The sequence below is a fragment of the Thermobia domestica genome, chromosome 5 (genome assembly GCF_964235325.1).
Source record: "Thermobia domestica chromosome 5, izTheDome1.hap1.1, whole genome shotgun sequence".
NCBI classification, from domain to species: domain Eukaryota; kingdom Metazoa; phylum Arthropoda; class Insecta; order Zygentoma; family Lepismatidae; genus Thermobia; species Thermobia domestica.
The window spans coordinates 246,898,580-246,917,120 of NC_137458.1; positions in this window are offsets into that span (position 1 = coordinate 246,898,580).

Below are 18,541 nucleotides of genomic sequence, written 5' to 3' on the forward strand. Positions count from 1 at the left end.
GTAACAAATATAACTCATTTGCCCCCAAAATCTTTACGAATAATTATTGGGGAAAACTGCTTCCAAAATTTAACATTGAAACTCCCATAAGGAAAATGAACTTTTGTGTTTACACCCCCAAAAGGGGGCTAAACAGCAATTTTCTCCTATTTCCTTTAGAAATTCGAAAAATTCAGATATTTCTCAATAAGAGTGCCAAATTTTATATTAATAGTGTGAAAACTTCATCTTCTTCGAGTGCTGTAGAAAATTACACGAATTATGAAACAGTCAGTATATATAGGGTGAACGGTAACTACGTGGACAAATTTAGGCGGGTGATAGTACATCTAACAAGAAGCAAAAAGGTCGTAGTGAACATGGGGGAAATTCCATTCCGTTTAGGAGTGACAGAGTGTCGAAAGCGTGAGAACATGAACTTCAGAGGCCAACAGCTTAAAAACAATACATCATAGAGAGTACGGTTAAAAACGTCACTTCGAAAGTCATACCTACTCTGTTGAAAAATGCATATTTGGAAACGCAGCTATGCGTGCGCACGGAATTTCCCAAAGGAACGGCGGGATTCCCGGACATGCTGTAATGCAAAGAAGTGTCACACATTGTTAATCACGTGCGCACACGTAGCTGCGTTTTCAAATATGCATTTTTCAATAGAGTAGGTATGACCCACGCTTTCAACACTCTGTCATTCCTAAACGGGACGGAATTTCATGTTCACTAGGACTTTTTTGTTTTTTTTAAGATGTACTATCACCCATCCAAGTTCGTCCACGTAGTTACCGTTCACCCTATATATATAGATATATAGATAGATAAATAAATAATCACATTACTTCGGAAAGTTGCGAACTATAGCCTATATAAATTTAATCATACAGAAGTTATTCCAAGACGCACTAGACACCAGCATGACTGGTGAAGAACCCTGTGTGTATTACAATACAATAAAACTCCGTTTTGCGGCTATCGCAGCATTGCATTACGTCACACGCTTTTCTGGAGTTAGTTGTTAGTGATCGTAACTACCGTTTTAAAATTCCTTCACGTTCTCACTTGTTGCTATTTCTCAGAATATTGTTTAAAACTTCTGATTCGAATCATTACCCACTCTTTTCTTCGAAGAAGTTTCGCATGTGAAACAGAAGAAACTTTTTTTCGTGAAATATTTTCCGCGACGGAACAATGCACGATTTGCATACCTAAAGATATTAAAAACCTACTTCGTCGGATATTAATGCCGTACCATTTTTTTATTATTATTTCTGGATTTGAATATTTCTGAAGAAATCAAGTTTATTCGCATTCTCGCACTGATTTATGAGAAAAAAGAATTTGTAAAGTGGTAAACTGAAGTCCGAAGTTCAAAGAAGATGCTCGAAAGCTTGCTTACAAACAAGATGTCCCTGCTTCTTCACGGGTGCAGCCACTTCGAATCTGTGGTCGACGAGGAACAACTTTGCATCGTTAACACTGGCAAACTTCAAATGCACGAAGCATCCTGGATCTTGGAAGAAGAGGTCGATGTTATTTCTTTAAATCCTGTTTTAACTGCATCTTCCACAGTACTTTCTCCCTGCCAATCACGAGTGACCTAAAATGATGAGTGCGATCTCCTTGGGGAAACGACAGAAGTTTTGAAGAATTAGGATTGGTTAATTCAACAACCTTATGGGGATAAAAGATGGTTACGAGTCTACCAGTTTCTAATACTTTGATTTGTTGGCGAAAAACGCCACAAATATATTCACAATAATATAAGCATTTTGTAATAAAAAGATCTACCATTAAATTTTTTTTATTGTAATAACCCCTAAAATAATCAAAATAATGAAAAACAAAAATCAAAAAGTGTTACGTAACAAAGGGAAGGGGTTCGGCCTTCCGTTACGAAGTGTGACAAGCAGGAGGGAGGGGGTAAAACTTGGTCAAAAATAGCGTTACGTAATATGTGGATGGCTCCTAGAACAGGAAACGAGACATAGATGTTAATAAAACAATTATGTTTTTTTTAAAGTCACGAATAATAAATAATTATTTTTGTCACGAAATCTTAAAGAAAATAAGTGAAATTTCAAAGAAAATCAGCCTTATGTAGATAGGTTCTGTGTACAAGGGCTTAAACTAAAACAGTTATGCACAAAGGTATAACGTTCGGACCGGAACAGTAATTATTGGTTAATAAAAGCTACCTGGAATATAATTTATGGACAAAAAACAAATAATAATAATAATAATAATAATAATAATAATAATAATAATAATAATAATAATAATAATAATAATAATAATAATAATAATAATAATAATAGTTTCCCGGAAGGAAACCAAATTTGCCGATTTTTTCAGGCCTTAAAAACACTAGCTGCAACGCGTGCGTAGTTCTGGCCCCCCCACCATCACGCAGTTCTTCGAAAACAATTTCAATCATTTTGTTCTTCGTTTGCTCCCATTTGCTCCGCAGTAGCTCCGTTTGCTCCCTTACCGTTCCCGAGAAAATGGAATCTTAAAGTGGGGGGGCAGAACAACGTCGTTCAAGCCCCCCCACTCAACTAAAAATAATAGTTGAGGGGAAAGGATGGTGGCATTCGTTTGTACTTTGTTTGCTCCCATTTGCTCCACAGTTTCTGCGTTTGATCCCCTACCGTTCCCGAAAAAATAGAAATATAAAGTGGGGGGCCAGAACAACATGGTCCCAGCCCCCCACCCAATAGCAGAGAGAAACGAATAGTGGCATTCGTTTGTACTTCGTTTGCTCCCATTTGCTCCGCAGTAGCTTCGTTTGCTCCCTTACCGTCCCCGAGAAAATAGAAATTTAAACTGAGGGGCCAGAAAAAGGTGGTCCCAGACCCTCGAATTAAAAACAGTCACAGAGAGAAACCGATGGTCGCATCCGTTTGTAATTCGTTTGCTCCCATTTGGTCCGCAGTAGCTCCGTTTTCTCCCTTACCGTTCCCGAGAAAATAGAAATTTAAACTGAGAGGCCTGAAAAAGGTGGTCCCAGACCCTCGAATTAAAAACAGTCACAGAGAGGAACAGATGGTCGCATTCGTTTGTACTTCGTTTGCTCCCATTTGCTTCGCAGTAGCTTCGTTTGCTCCCTTACCGTTAAGGAGAAAATAGAACCTTAAAGTGGGGGAGGGCAAGAACAACGTCGTCCCAGCCCCGCCACCCAACTAAAAATAATCGCTGAGCGGAACGGATGGTGGAATTCGTTTGTACTTCGTTTGCTCCCATTTGCTCCGCAGTAGCTCCGTTTGCTCCCTTACCGTTCCCGAGAAAATAGAAATTTAAACTGAGACGCCAGAAAAAGGTGGTCCCAGACCCTCGAATTAAAAACAGTCACAGAGAGAAACAGATGGTCGCATCCGTTTGTAATTCGTTTGCTCCCATTTGGTCCGCAGTAGCTCCGTTTGCTCCCTTACCGTTGCCGAGAAAATAGAAATTTAAACTGAGAGGCCAGAAAAAGGTTGTCCCAGACCCTCGAATTAAAAACAGTCACAGAGAGAAACAGATGGTCGCATCCGTTTGTACTTCGTTTGCTTCCATTTGGTCCGCAGTAGCTCCGTTTTCTCCCTTACCGTTCCCGAGAAAATAGAAATTTAAACTGAGAGGCCAGAAAAAGGTGGTCCCAGACCCTCGAATTAAAAACAGTCACAGAGAGGAACAGATGGTCGCATTCGTTTGTACTTCGTTTGCTCTCATTTGCTCCACAGTTTCTGCGTTTCATCCCCTACCCTTCCCGAAAAAATAGAAATATTAAGTGGGGGGGCAGAACAACATGGTCCCAGCTCCCCATAGCAGAGAGAAACGGATGGTGGCATTCGTTTGTACTTCGTTTGCTCCCATTTGCTCCGCAGTAGCTCCGTTTGCTCCCTTACCGTTAACGAGAAAATAGAACCTTAAACTGGGGGGGGCAGAACAACGTCGTCCCAGCCCCCCCATCCAACTAAAAATAATCGCTGAGCGGAACGGATGGTGGCATTCGTTTGTACGTCGTTTGCTCCCATTTACTCCGCAATAGCTCCGTTTGCTCCCTTACCGTTCTTGAGAAAATAGATATTTAAACTATTTTGCTCTGAGTACTCGTCTACTCCGATTGATGTTAAGAAAGAGGAATTTTGAAGCGGTTGGTGTGGAAATGTGATCCCAGTCCTCAACCTCCTAAAAAATGTAGTAAAAAATAATTTTTTGCGTGATTTGCCGCGAATTTTTCTGGAATTGTTTCACTTTCTTCTCTACTGTTCCCCGATTTTTAGGAGGTTGAGTACTGGGATCACATTTCCACACCAGCCGCTTCAAAATTCCTCTTTCTTAACATCAATCGGAATAGACGAGTACTCAGAGCAATTGTGGAACAAATATGAATAAACGAGATATAGCCAGCATCCACTCCCCTCTAGGATTATATAAGTCGGGACGGTGGCTGAGATCACGTGTTTAAGTTCTGCTTACTCGAGGACGTTAGGGAAGCAACCCAAGTAACTGTGAAGCAAATCGAAGCTAAATAAGTACAAAATAATGCCACGATCCGCTCCCCTATGTTATTATGTTTATTTGAGTGGGATGCTGGGAGAATTTTGTTCTAGTCTCTACTTTAAAGTTTCATTTCCTCGGGAATGGTGAGTAAACATAGCTACCGCCAGGGGCGGATCCAGGACCGACTTTTGGGGGGGGGGTTGTCATACTGCTACTTTTAAGGGCTCCAAACTTTGGGATGGGTTTTATTTATATATATAAAATAAGAAAGTTTCCTCTTCTGAGGGGGGGCGATGGCCCCGATCGCCCCCCTGGATCCGCCCCTGGCTACCGCGAATCAAACCAAGTACAAACGAATGCCGCCATCCGTTCCTCATTGAAATTATTTCAATTCGAGGTGCTGGGATACGCTTTCCTGGACCACCAGTTTAATGTTCCATTTTCTCGGGAACGGCAGGGGAGAAAATTGAGAAACTGCGGAGCAAATGGGAGCAAATGAAGTAGAAGCGTATGCCACCATCCGTTCCTCTCTACCATTTAGCGGGGGGCAAAAACCATGTTGTTCTGGAACCCCCAGTTTAAAATTCTACAATCTCTAGAACGGTAGGGGAGCAAACGGACAAACTGCGTAGCAAATGACAGCAAAGGAAATACAAACGACTGCGACCATCTGTTCCTCTCTGTGATTTTTTTTTTTAATTCGAGGGGCTGGGATCAGTTTTTTCTGACCCCTCGAAGTTCCTGGATTCCTTTTTTCTGGCCCCTCACAGTTTAAAGTTCCATTTTCTTGGGAACGGTAAGGATGCAAACTTAGGAACTACGGAGCAAATGGGAGCAAATGAAGTACAAGTGAATGCTACAATCCGTTCCTATCTGCTATTGATTGGGGGGCTGGGACCATTTAATTTTGGCCCCGTACTTTAAATTTCTATTTTATCGGGAATGATAGGGGAGCAAACGTAGAAACTGCGGAGCAAATGAGAGCAAACGAAGTACAATCGAATGCCGCCATACGTTCCCCTCAGCGATTATTTCTAGTTGGGTGATGGGCTGGAACGACGTTGTTCTGGCCCCCCAATTTAATATTCTATTTTCTCGGGAACGGTAAGGGAGCAAACGGAGCTACTGCGAAGCGAATGGGAGCAAACGAAGTACAAACGAATGCCACCATCCGTTCCGCTCAGCGATTATTTTTAGTTGGGTGGGAAGCTGGAGCGACGTTGTTCTGCCCCCCCCCCCCCCCATTTAAGGTTTTATTTTCTCGTTAACGGTAAAGGAGCAAACGGAGCTGCTTCGGAGCAAATGGGAGCAAACGAAGTACAAACGAATGCGACCATTTGTTCCTCTCTGTGACTGTTTTTAATTCGAGGGTCTGGGACCACCTTTTTCTGGCCCCTCAGTTTAAATTTCTATTTTCTCGGGAACAGTAAGGGAGCAAACGGAGCTACTGCGGAGCAAATGGGAGCAAACGAAGTACAAACGAATGCGACCATCTGTTCCTCTCTGTGACTTTTTAATTCGAGTGTCTGGGACCAACTTTTTCTGGCTCCTCAGTTTAAATTTCTATTTTCTCGGGAACGGTAAGGGAGAAAACGGAGCTACTGCGGACCAAATGGGAGCAAACGAAGTACAAACGGATGCGACCATCTGTTTCTCTCTGTGACTGTTTTTAATTCGAGGGTCTGGGACCACCTTTTTCTGGCCTCTCAGTTTAAATTTCTATTTTCTGCGCAACGGTAAGGGAGCAAACGGAGCTACTGAGGACCAAATGGGAGCAAACGAAGTACAAACGAATGCGACCATTTGTTCCTCTCTGTGACTGTTTTTAATTCGAGGGTCTGGGACCACCTTTTTCTGGCCCCTCAGTTTAAATTTCTATTTTCTCGGGAACGGTAAGGAGCAAACGGAGCTACTGCGGACCAAATGGGAGCAAACGAAGTACAAACGAATGCCACCATCCGTTCTCTCTGCTATTGGGTGGGGGGGGCTGGGACCATATTGTTCTGGCCCCCCACTTTATATTTCTATTTTTTCGGGAACGGTAAGGGATCAAACGCAGAAACTGTGGAGCAAATGGGAGCAAACGAAGTACAAACGAATGCCACCATCCGTTCCCCTCAACTATTATTTTTAGTTGAGTGGGGGGCTGGAACGACGTTGTTCTGCCCCCCCCCCACTTTAAGATTCCATTTTCTCCGGAACGGTAAGGGAGCAAACGGTGCTACTGCGGAGCAAATGGGAGCAAAGGAAGTACAAACGATTGAAATTGTTTTCGAAGAACTGCGTGATGGTGGGTGGGCCAGGACTACGCACGCAGCTGCAACATAATTTCTTTTGGCTTTGTAGCTGGCCCCCCTCAAAAACGATGGGCCCCTCCTACATAAAGCTGCTGGCTACACCGCTGGTTCTTTCATCTATCACAAACGAGAACCTCAATTGTTTTACTTTCACAAAAAGAATAATAAAGAAAATAATCAGAAATTAAAATAACTAAGAACAAGATACAGAACAGAAAATGAGCAAACAAAAGTTATACTAAAAAAGGACACACAAAGTTAATTACATAAACAATGGGAAATTGAAATAATTAAGAGAATAATAATTTTAAAAAATCGCTAATTGTAATAGATGAAAACAAAACGAATAACAAATAAATATAAATAAGAACAGAAAAAGAATAGTCAAATTAAAATAATTAGGAACAGAAGGTAGAAAATCACAAATTAAAAGAAATAAAGAATAAAATAAGCAGCCTATCAAAGAATTCAGTCAGGAAGTTCAACAATCAAAGAAAAACGTGCCCACCCCAGAGCAAAGAAAAACTATGCGAAACACGTAACATTAGCTTCATACTCCAAGGCGGTTCTAAGAAGAACCTTGTAATCTTATTTTCCGAGCGAACAGCACGTCGTTAAGGTGGAACCTTGTACTTCTGTATATCGTTAATCCATTTTTTACGATTCATAGTTCATTCTTCCAGCTTTTAGAGATAATTTAAGCTTCTCAAACATTCTTTAAGGTCTCCGCATCTCCTAGCTTCTCCAGGACTACCTAGGTAATTGCAATCGTTCGTCATGACGGATGTAAGTTGATTTTCTACGCTTCTCCGGATCACAATTTAAGCCCTGTCTCCAAAAGCATAGACGGTGCACCTATTTTTAGCACGCTCAGAAGCTTCAAGAAATGTGGTGTACTCTTAGATATGCTGCAGTTTAACTTATTGTGCCAACTCCGCACTGGATTGTTTGTTCTGTGTCTTTGACCATGGCAGTTCCATATTTCTCTTGGAATGTTTAGATTGTCCACATTATTCAATGAAATAATCGCTGAACCCTTCGATTTTCTGACCAGATGAACAGTCCTCCATGACGATGAGCCAACCTTCATTTATCCTGCTTGATGGTATTAGCGCTAATTGAAGTACACATACGAACATAATGGCTTACATCATTGTGGAGGTATTCTTCGACGAGACCTATACTTTGAAACTTCTGCCAGATGCTGTAGTTGAAACGGCAGTGACAGCTGAGAACCTGTGAATTAGAAAACACCGCATGCGATGTATTGATGGCAGTAAGCTTAAAATCAACTTCGGCACTTGAGGTGGCCAAACCATATTGTAAGAAATGTAAATAATTGCTTTTATGTTCGCTCTGTTTTATCTGACAATTGATCCAAAACTAGTATAAGTAACGTCTTCTTATGTCTGCTTCCGATATCTGTATGTATGGTGTACAATTGGAAAAAATACTTGCAGGAACTCTTAAACGTCCGTCAAAACAGCATTGCTTGCTGTCCTTCAGTGCTGGTTTGCAAGTGAAATACAGGATTCGTCCGTCTCTTTCCAGTGCGTCCTACTGTAAAAATTAATTTATCTTAATTCCTATTTAATTCATTTTTCTATTTTTAAAATAATGGGCTCCGATTTGATTAACAAAGCGCTTATTTTATTCTTTATTGATGAAGCCGCAGAATGCCTTGAAAATCGACCTGAAGAAACGATAGGCCTATCAATTTCCGAAAACACTGGAGTGGAAACCAGCAACACATTATTTTTTTAAAATTTTTCTTTTTGTTTTCATCTACTTTAATTTGCTATTATTTTCCTTATTAGTTTTATTTTACAATATTTCTATAATTCTTTTTCTCTTATTTATTATAACTTGTTTGATAATTTTTCTGTCTTTTCCCAGCTTCTCCAGTATTTATTGCAATTGTTCGTATTTATTTGAACTTGTGTTTGCTCTTTTCCTGTTCTTACTTACTTCACAATTGTTCTGTGTTCTCCCTCCTCCTGTAATAAAAGCGGTTTCAGTATGAATCACGTGATTGACCGGTGGAGCGTGTGAAAATGCACGACACCTAAAGAAAGATTAATCCGACAAACAGGACCGTGCGAAATTGCTCGATTGGCACCGTGCGAAATTCCACCGTATGAAAATTCACGTAATCGTTGACACAGTATGCGCGGTATTTGGGCAGTTTTAAAGCAATAAAACTTTTCTTTTGTAACCACACTAATATACATTACTGGAACTATTATAAGTTTAAACTAGAAATTGGCAGTTCAAAGTTATTAAAGGCATATAAAATCCAGAAATAAATTGACACAGATTGAAATAGCATTAAAACTACTGTAGCTTAAAACCAATTGAAATTGGTCACTGTTACAAACTTGATCCATGAAACTATTCTCAACTGAACCTCAGAAAAAATGTACAGTTATTGTAGGAATACAATATTGCAGAGATACACATTGAAATAACATTAAAAAATACTACAGTTTGACAGCAATTGAACTAACCATTCTTACAAACTAGATCTTAGGAACTATTATGAACGTAATCACATAATTATTGTTGGAACAAAATATTTCAGGAATACATTGAGTCAATTCTAATCGTCAAAAATAAAATGATGTGGTATAAAAATAAACATCAAAAGTTAACATCAATAAAAAATGTGCATGCCTTATGAAAGTGTTTAGTCATTCAAATCCATAGATGTTCATTTTACTTCGACCTCACTCACCCTCACCCTCGCTGTCGAAACTTGTCCTCGCCCTCGCGCACCCTCGCCCTCGCCGTCGAAGCTTGTCCTCGCCCTCGCGCACCCTCACCCTCGCCATCGAAGCTTGTCCTCGCCCTCGCGCACCCTCACCCTCGCCATCGAAGCTTGTCCTCGACCTCGCGCACCCTCGCCCTCGGTGCCGAAACTTGTCCTCGCCCTCGCGAACCCTCGCCCTCGCGATAGGAGTTGTCCATTATCCTCGCTCACCCTCGCCTTCGTGCTCAAAACTTTTCCTCGCCCTCGCGCACCCTCGCCCTCATATCATTGAGGGCGAGGGTAATTGAGAGTGAGGAGGCCTCGAGAGGGCCTCGTTCGTGAGGATCAGAGCATCAATTATTCAACCTATTTGTTGAATTATTTCCTTATCGTCAGTGGCGGATCCAGGCGGATCCAGGGGCGGATCCAGATCCCCCAGAATAGGAAACATCTTTATTTTATATATACAAATAAAACGCATCCAAGAGTTTGGAGCTCTTAAAAGTAGCTCTAAGTAGCAGTATTACAACCCACCACCCCCACCAGAAGTCCGTCCTGGATCCGCCCTTGCTTAACATACGTCCTAAAGAAAGGAAACTAAACATATCATCGTATAACTTACTGTGGAACACCTAAAATGGAACAACTGTTACAATGGAGATCTCGGTCGATAGTGACGTTTACATCATTTATCAACAGTATCCAATGCCTTTACTTCAAAATGTTCCTTGAACTACGATGCAAGCATAAGTATTCACCCACACAAGGGCGTCTCTCATGAGGGTGAGGGTGAAATCAAGGTTTGATGAGTGGCGGTAGAGTGACTGCGGCGGACTATCTGTCAGAATTTGACAGTCAACACGTTGGCCATCCCTGATGTATGTAGCGTAACTGAGGAATTTGAACAAATTCAAAGGGAAAGATCTAAAGAGCTTAATTTTGAAACTCCGTCAGCAAACAAATAAAATACTTCAGAACACTCATTTTCATTCTATGAACCTTAATACATACAAAAACTTTATATTTCCAAATGAAACTATATAGCGACATTAATGGGTCATTTCAAAATAGTGGGGGGGTAACTGTCCCCCTTGCCCCCCTAATCGCCGCCCATGCTATGATGTGTGGCACATTTGTGCGAAATTAATAATAATATGATTAAACTGTTTACCCCCAACAAAATCCTGCTCGTTTTGCTGAAGTGGCTTTTCCTAAGTTTTATATGTTTCATATATCCCACAGTTTTTTTCAGGCCTTTTTTTTTTAATTTGTCCAAATTTATATTTCTCCTTTTACCACACAATCGTTCAATACCTGCACTATAATATTTACAATCAGTATATCATCCTGTAACGTATTTTATTCCTAATAAAAATCATTGAACAACACAACATACAAACCCTATCTCACTGGCTTACACGCGAACCTTTGGTGCATGGGGTCCTGGGGACAATTCCGAGTGGGAGAACATTGAACGACAGTGGATCGAATTCCGCGTTAAACCTATAGGTCCACTTCTCATATAGCCTCGCCGACGAAAGAGAACACTAAACGGCAATCAGTCAACAGTTGCAAATTTCGGCTGCATAAACAACTTATGTCTTGTGGATCTTATTAAATTTATTTTGTTAAAGCAGCTCTTTTAACAAAATTTCAGTATTAACGTGTCAGATATTTCTATTTAAGGACAAGAAAAATCATATTATTTATTTTTTAACTAAATGATAGCTCTATCCACGTAGATTATAAAAGCAGAAACAATGAAAATCGATACAATAGTGACTGACATTATTTTAACAAATATCGATTCAGATAATAGTTTGGGCTGTCACAAAACTATGGAAAGTTAAAAATTCCGATTAATTGTAACAACTTCATCAGTGGTGGACATTGGAGGAGGATGTATGCTATTAATCAGCCCATTTCATGGACATCCAAACTCACGAGCCCAACGCTCGCTAGCTCGGCATTCGCGCTCAACCGTTCTCGGGTTCAATAAATAAGCGCTACCCCGAGCGCCAATGAAATAAGTCAGCGCGAGTCCAACTGAGGGAAGTGAGCCCGAGCACGATTCCCAAAGGAATAAATGAGCGAGAGCCCAGTTGAAAAAAAATAGCCCGAGTCCGAGAGAGTCCAGAGCAAAATGGCCATCTATGAACCAAAGTCATTCCATCAAGTCTTTCTCCATCTGATCTACTGCATTCTGATGGTTCTCTCATTGATTGTGTTTGTTCAGATATCAGCGCTCTTGTCATTTACTGCTGAATGACGTGAGTGACTGTCTGTCTGTCTACCAACACTCTTTAAACATGACAGTGTAGTAGACGCTTCTTATCTAAAACGTCTCCAACACAGGGAGGGTAACAATGAGGCACACTTACTTCTTAATGTAGCGCTATTTCTACCCGGAAACTTTCATGGGAAAAATCAAATATTATTCTTATTTGCATTATTATTTATAATAATTGTGTACGTACACACGAGAAATTGTCTACTGCAATTAAATGAAAGGAAAAATACGATTAATGTATAACCTTGCTATGACACTAACTTTTCATCTAGGGGACATGGCAGATAATATTTTAAATTTTGCCTCTCTCCAAAAGAGATCAAACAGCAAACTCCAAAACAGTTGCTTTTAAGGAAGCTTGTCTTCCTCCCTCGCGTGCCCTCTTTCTCCTGAAGGAAGTTGTCTCTAGCTATCGTGCACCCTCGCTCCCGCAGTAACACTTGGCCCTCACCCTCGTTCACCCTCGCCCTCTTCGTCGAAGCTTGTCCTCGCCCTCGCGCACCCTCGCCCTCTTCGTCGAAGCTTTTCCTCGCCCTCGCGCACCCTCACCCTCGCCATCGAACCTTGTCCTCGCCCTCGCGCATCCTCACCCTCGCCATCGAAGCTTGTCCTCGCCATCGCGCACCCTCACCCTCGCCATCGAAGCTTGTCCTCGCCCTCGCGCGCCCTCGCCCTCGCGGCCAAAACTTGTCCTTGCCCTCGCGCACCCTCACCCTCGCCATCGAAGCTTGTCCTCGCCCTCGCGCACCCTCGCCCTCGCGGCCAAAACTTGTCCTCGCCCTCGCGCTCCCTCGCCCTCGCGTCACTGTGGGCGAGGGAAATTGAGGGTGAGGATGCCCTCGAGAGGGCCACCCTCGCGAGGGTGAACATCTCTGTTCAAATCATCCATAGAAATAAAGTTTTGACAAAATAGTAATTTCTTTCATCAAAGCAAGCATTGTATTCCCAATTCTTGCAGTTGGAACACTGGATCCATTTCTCTCCAGGCTTACTATGGGGAAAGATATGAACACAAACAAGACAAACAGCATCCTCTTCTCCAGACGGAGAGTCCAACTGCTTTTGCTGGTTTCCTTTCTGGGGGGGGCGGTTACTTAGTAGTAGAGCGTTCACCTCCGGTGCTTGGGGTCCCTGGTTCGATCCCAGTTCGCACCATGTGGGCTTTGTGGTGGACAAACACCGTGCTTATGGGTTTTCTCGGGATTCTCCCGTTTCCTCCCACTTTCTTCATTCCACCATTTCATTCATTTCTCATCATCAGAGTCTCCTTTAGCCTAATCGGTATAATCGTGGGACGTAAAACTCAAAGATTTCATTTCATTTTTGGTTTTCTTTCTTTGGTTACATATCGATGAAAAATAAAAGTTTCCGTTTACGTGCCTGTGAATTAATTTTTTGCTCTTCCAAAGCATTTTAAAACTGGAGTAACAGTTGAAATTGCAGAGCAACGACTTTTGGTCCTGGAGTTTGATTGTTTCTTCCATGGGCTGCATTCGGTAAAGATCTAGTATCTTCGAGAAGTAACCCTTATTGTTATGAAGTTTCTGTAATATTGCTTTCATGCCCTGACAATAAGGCTGATGTAAGAGGAAATTTCACTGTAATAAGGCTTCTCATGTGCTGGGGATACTGCTTCTGCGGTTTCCGAAAATGGTTGTAATGTTTCATCTAAAAGCAATAACTATTCGTTTTCAGTTTGTTTGCTGTTTATTCTGTGTTTCCCTCTAGTATGGACTTCCAACGCATGTGTGGAACATGATGGTTGCTCCTGATTTCGTCGATTCGTTACATATTCTAGCATTAAGTCTGAATCATTAAATATATCAGAATTGAATGGCATGCTACTTGTAGACCTAAATCCAGCTTGAATGTTTTTATCAGTTGCAGCTAAAAGTGAAGTTTCCTTGATTAGCATTGCAACGTCGTAAATTGTTATAGTAAAGCAGAGATTACTTAACATTCAAGAATCAGCACATGCATTTATAAATTTCTTCAAAGGTCCAAAGACTTATCTGTCAAGTAGCTGAAGCTTATGAGAGCAATGTGGCTGAAAATACAACAAAGTTACTCCATGTTTCTTACAGTACTCTAATGCTTTGATAGATAAATGTGACTCATGATTATCAAGAAGAAGAAGAAGAAGAACTGGTGAATTTAAGTTCTCTTACAAAATGTTTAATAAATTCAAAAAAGCTACTTTCGTTTATTCAACCAGATGGATTGGAACCATCAACGCTTCCAATAGGGCCATGTCGAACAAAATGATTCTTATAATGAACTTTAGAAAACACAAAGTATGGTGGGATTTTATTCCTTGTAGCTGACACAGCTAATACCAATGTTGTAAGCTCACCTCTCTGGGTGAAGTAATTTTTCCAACTTGTTTCCTTCTTTTACGAACTAATATTCTATCTGGTTTTTTGGATCGATTGATGCATATCTATTACATGTTCGGACAATTTTCTTCCGTTAAACGCTAATAATCTGGTAGAACTTAGTGACACAATAGCTACATTAAATATTAGCCATGTTCGAAGATTATCGATTTGTAGACAAAAAAAAAAAATGTTTTCTTTTTTGTTCTTTAGTGGATAATAATCAATTTTAAAATAAGTCCGTCCCTGGATACATACAAAAGAGTGGTTAAAAGATCCTGGCTTTTCCCAGAAAGAGTAGAGCTAAGAGAGTGAAATTATACAGTAATTCAACAACCTCTTCCCTGTCCCTTTAGAGACTGATTCACTTGGTACAGCGATATTGCAGCTTTTCTAACCCTTGCAAATGAAATTTCTTTGGTTTGACCTGAAATCAGGTCTGCAAGCACGCTGAACATCAGGAATGTCCTAAAATTATGTCCCTTATTATTATCTCTCCAATTTTGAGAACAACTGATAATCAGAGGGACAGTATTTAAATAGTATTAGAACGCTTTGCATATTTAGAAGTCGTTTACGGTCGTATACCTATTGGACACGGCAAAAGTTCAGGTACATTTTCAACATTCTTAAGGCAGTTCCTGTTAACCATTGTTAATATATATACTAGACATATTACTCACGGATAAAACACTTCAGGACATTTTTGGACATGCTAAAGAATGATCAAAACTCGCTTCCTAAAAAAAACTGTCCAAACACTGTTTTATTTTCTGAACTTTGTCGGTTATGTTGGCTTGTTACTTGGAAATGTTACAAACGTTTGTGTATAATTTACGGTTACTTGTTAGGAAATTCTGCAGGAGCTACTTTTATGTGAGTCGGTAGTACGGTACTGTCGTGTTAACCTATTAAGAATTGAGCCAATGAAGATATTGAGGAAGACGGATAAGCTGTCGAAGACCGACAGAAAGCCTGAACGAAGTTCAGGTCTCATGTCTGTAGTTACCTCTTCTGGAAATGCTCAAGGAAACAAGTACATAGGAACAATCTCCAAATTCTTACACTAAAGCTATTTCCGCCGCAACTGCTAATTTCCTAAGGAAAGTCCTAGACAATATTCATGTTCATTTAGATTGGTCATTTCCGACTCTCGGATGTTTGATGTAGGAGTTGGCTTTTACTATCAGAGGCAGGAGAAAGAGAACAGGTTGAACAAAAAAGGGGGAGGGAATTAAGTTTGTGGAATGGAATTAAATAAAGTTGGCAATGTTCTATTAGTCATGAATCCACGATTAATCTATCTCCCAAGCCATCGACTACGTCTTGTTTGCCTCTCAATGCTCTTGTATCTACGGTAACGTTGCTGCCTTCTCCTTGCTCGGTGTAAGTAGTTTATGAGAAACCGAGCAGCAAACTGTGACGTCACGCAACATCCAGTTGGAAATGACTGGTTTAGAGAAACGAATTTAAAATACTGGAAGCCAAATCGTAGTGTAACTTTGCAGGACACATAATCGACAATATGTGAGAAGATATTCTAATTTAAATATTTTGGGACATGCTTAATTTTAACATTAGAGAGTTACTTTCCAAGCGCACTGTAAATGAATATACTGTAAATGAAGAAAGTTGCATTATATTGTACGAAAGTATTTTAATTGAATGGAAAATATTAATTTTAGATATTCAGTAAAAAGTTGGCTCATAAGCCGTGTGCATTATAGGCATTCCGGTAAATATTTTTCTCTAAGAAAGTTAGTATATCACTGACTGTATTACGTTACAATTGACATATATGAACGAATATAATATTAATAAGATCAGATGCGGTGACACATCGTTCACAACGAAAGCACATACCTTGTAGATATGGGAGGTCACTCCGTACCTGTCTTCGCGAAAGTCTTCATACAGTAACGCAACGGAAAAGATATAGAAAGTCATTATAACTATGCTGACAATTGGAAACTAAGCACAGCTTTGACGAAAACTATTACGGAATGTGCCCGATAGAGTTGTAAAACCTAAGAGAAAAAGTCTTTTGGTTAACTTGGAAGAGGTTGGAATTTAGAGATGAAAATTAGAAGTGCTATAATGCTAATTGAATAAGATTGGATCAGGGGTAAAAGTAGATCCTAAAAGGTAGAGGATCGCTTGACGTCACGCCATCCCCCTTACCTATCTTTACCCGTAGTATTTTTTTTACAAAGTGGGGGGACGTCTCAGATATTTTCTGGAAGTGATGGGACGGCATCCCCCGTGTCCCCCCTCACTTTTACCCCTGGATTGGATTGAGTTCACTCTGAAAAGAATCAACTAACTTAGTTTGCTTAGAAAAGAAACAATGACCGCAGTATTGCTTCTGTAGCGATGAAACTTCAAGTTTCATAAACCATAGGTATAAACAGTCCAAAGGGGGAGAAAATTTACATAATCTTAAATGTCCTTCCCTTAGCCTGTAATAATATGCTTGTAAGTTTTATTGACATTATTTCCCTCATTAACCGTCGTTGAAATAGTCTTAAATAGAAAGAAGAATTATAGTAATTTTAGTGGATCACAATTAAATTAGAAATACTATCTACAAATTTATTATTAAGAAAGTGAGCCGAATGTTTTACAAATATGATCTTGTAAAACCTGTTACTCATGCATGTACATTCTTTCTCCTTTTGGCTTGGTTTATTGTCACACTACATTAACAGGATTTTGCAATATTTTATATAATAGCTAACAAGAAAAAACTCCCGTTACATATATGTATATTCAAGTGTAATCTATTCCAAGGTTGTGTTTGGTTACTGTGCTTTACAAGACATATTTACTACCAATTAATACTTATTTTTAATTACTTACTGCTAGCAATATATTACGACTCAATAAATAAACAAATCCCTCATTAACTAAACTACTGATTTATATATCTAAAGCAATTAATAGTAAGATGCGTCTAGAGGAATATATGCTTCAATGGTGCTTAAGAATGTTGATTATTGTTAATTATCCTTGGTTATTCAACTTTAAAGTATTTTGTATGTTTTTTGTGTTAAAACTGGAATGAAACTTGCTTTTTACTTTCGAGCGTCAGCAGGAAAGATGTATAGTGATCATGAAAATAAAAATTAAATAAATTTTAAAATCTACATTGTAATAGGTTCGTACATACCGAAAAATTTTTTTATATATATATATGTTTGTTCGTAAGTCTGTCACAGGGGCGGACCCAGAAGAGGAAACTTTCTTACTTTATATATATAAATAAAACCCATCCCAAAGTTTGGAGCCCTTAAAAGTAGCAGTATGACAATCCACCGGCCCCCCCAGAAGTCGGTCCTGGATCCGCCCCTGGCATGTATGTACAGTCGTACAGAGGCCACATCGTTCAACGTATCTGGACCAAATTTTAAAGTTAAGGTTCTTACAAGATTCCTAGGAAATGGGAGGTGGGAGGGGGCGAATTTTACTTCTATCTCCAAACATAACGATAGTTTGCTGGAGGGTGAATATATAAATATAAAGTGTTCAGTGAGAAAGTGAAGATATTTTGGAAGGTGCTAGGGAAGGTCATATTAATCCAAAACATGAAAAGGAAATCTTTGAGGTTTACGTCCCACGGTTATGCCGGCTAGGCTAAAGGAGACGGTGATAATGAGGAATGAATGAAATAGTGGAATGAAGAAAGTGGGAGGAAACGGGAAAGCTACGAGAAACACGACCCACACACGTGGCGTTAGTCCACCACAAAGTTCACTTGGCATGAGCGGGAATTGAGCCAGGAACCTCATGCACCAGAGGTGAATGCTTTCCCACTGAGTTACCGCGGTAGACTAACCTAAAAAGTTTATGTGAATATCGTTTCCAAGATAGAGGGTACCTTCTCAGCCCCTGAAGCCTGTTAAGATTCAAATAATTGTAATTAACACGCCCTCTAGTTGGTGTAAAGACGAAAATTATATTCAATTTGGAAGGAAATGATGCAAGCTTTCCGACAATGTATAGATTATTGCAACTATGCCTAAAAGAGGGAAATAACGAAGATTTTTTTTTTTAAATACCCTTTACAATTATTTCCTGTTATTGAATAGGAACACTGTCACTAAGGCAACAGAAAATATTGGGTGGATACTACATTCTCTGCTGAGGACGTTAAAGATTCGCGTTATTGGCGTGAACAGTAGTTGAGAAAAACATCACAATGTAACTGTACGCCGGTAAAAAGCAATGTTGTTTGGGTCCACTAAAAATGTTGAAGAAATGCGTAATAATTAATTAGGTAAGAACTTTCCTTAGGAATAGCTCATTATATTAGTGAAAACTGCATCAGAACATTGCATACTCTAAAAAGTAA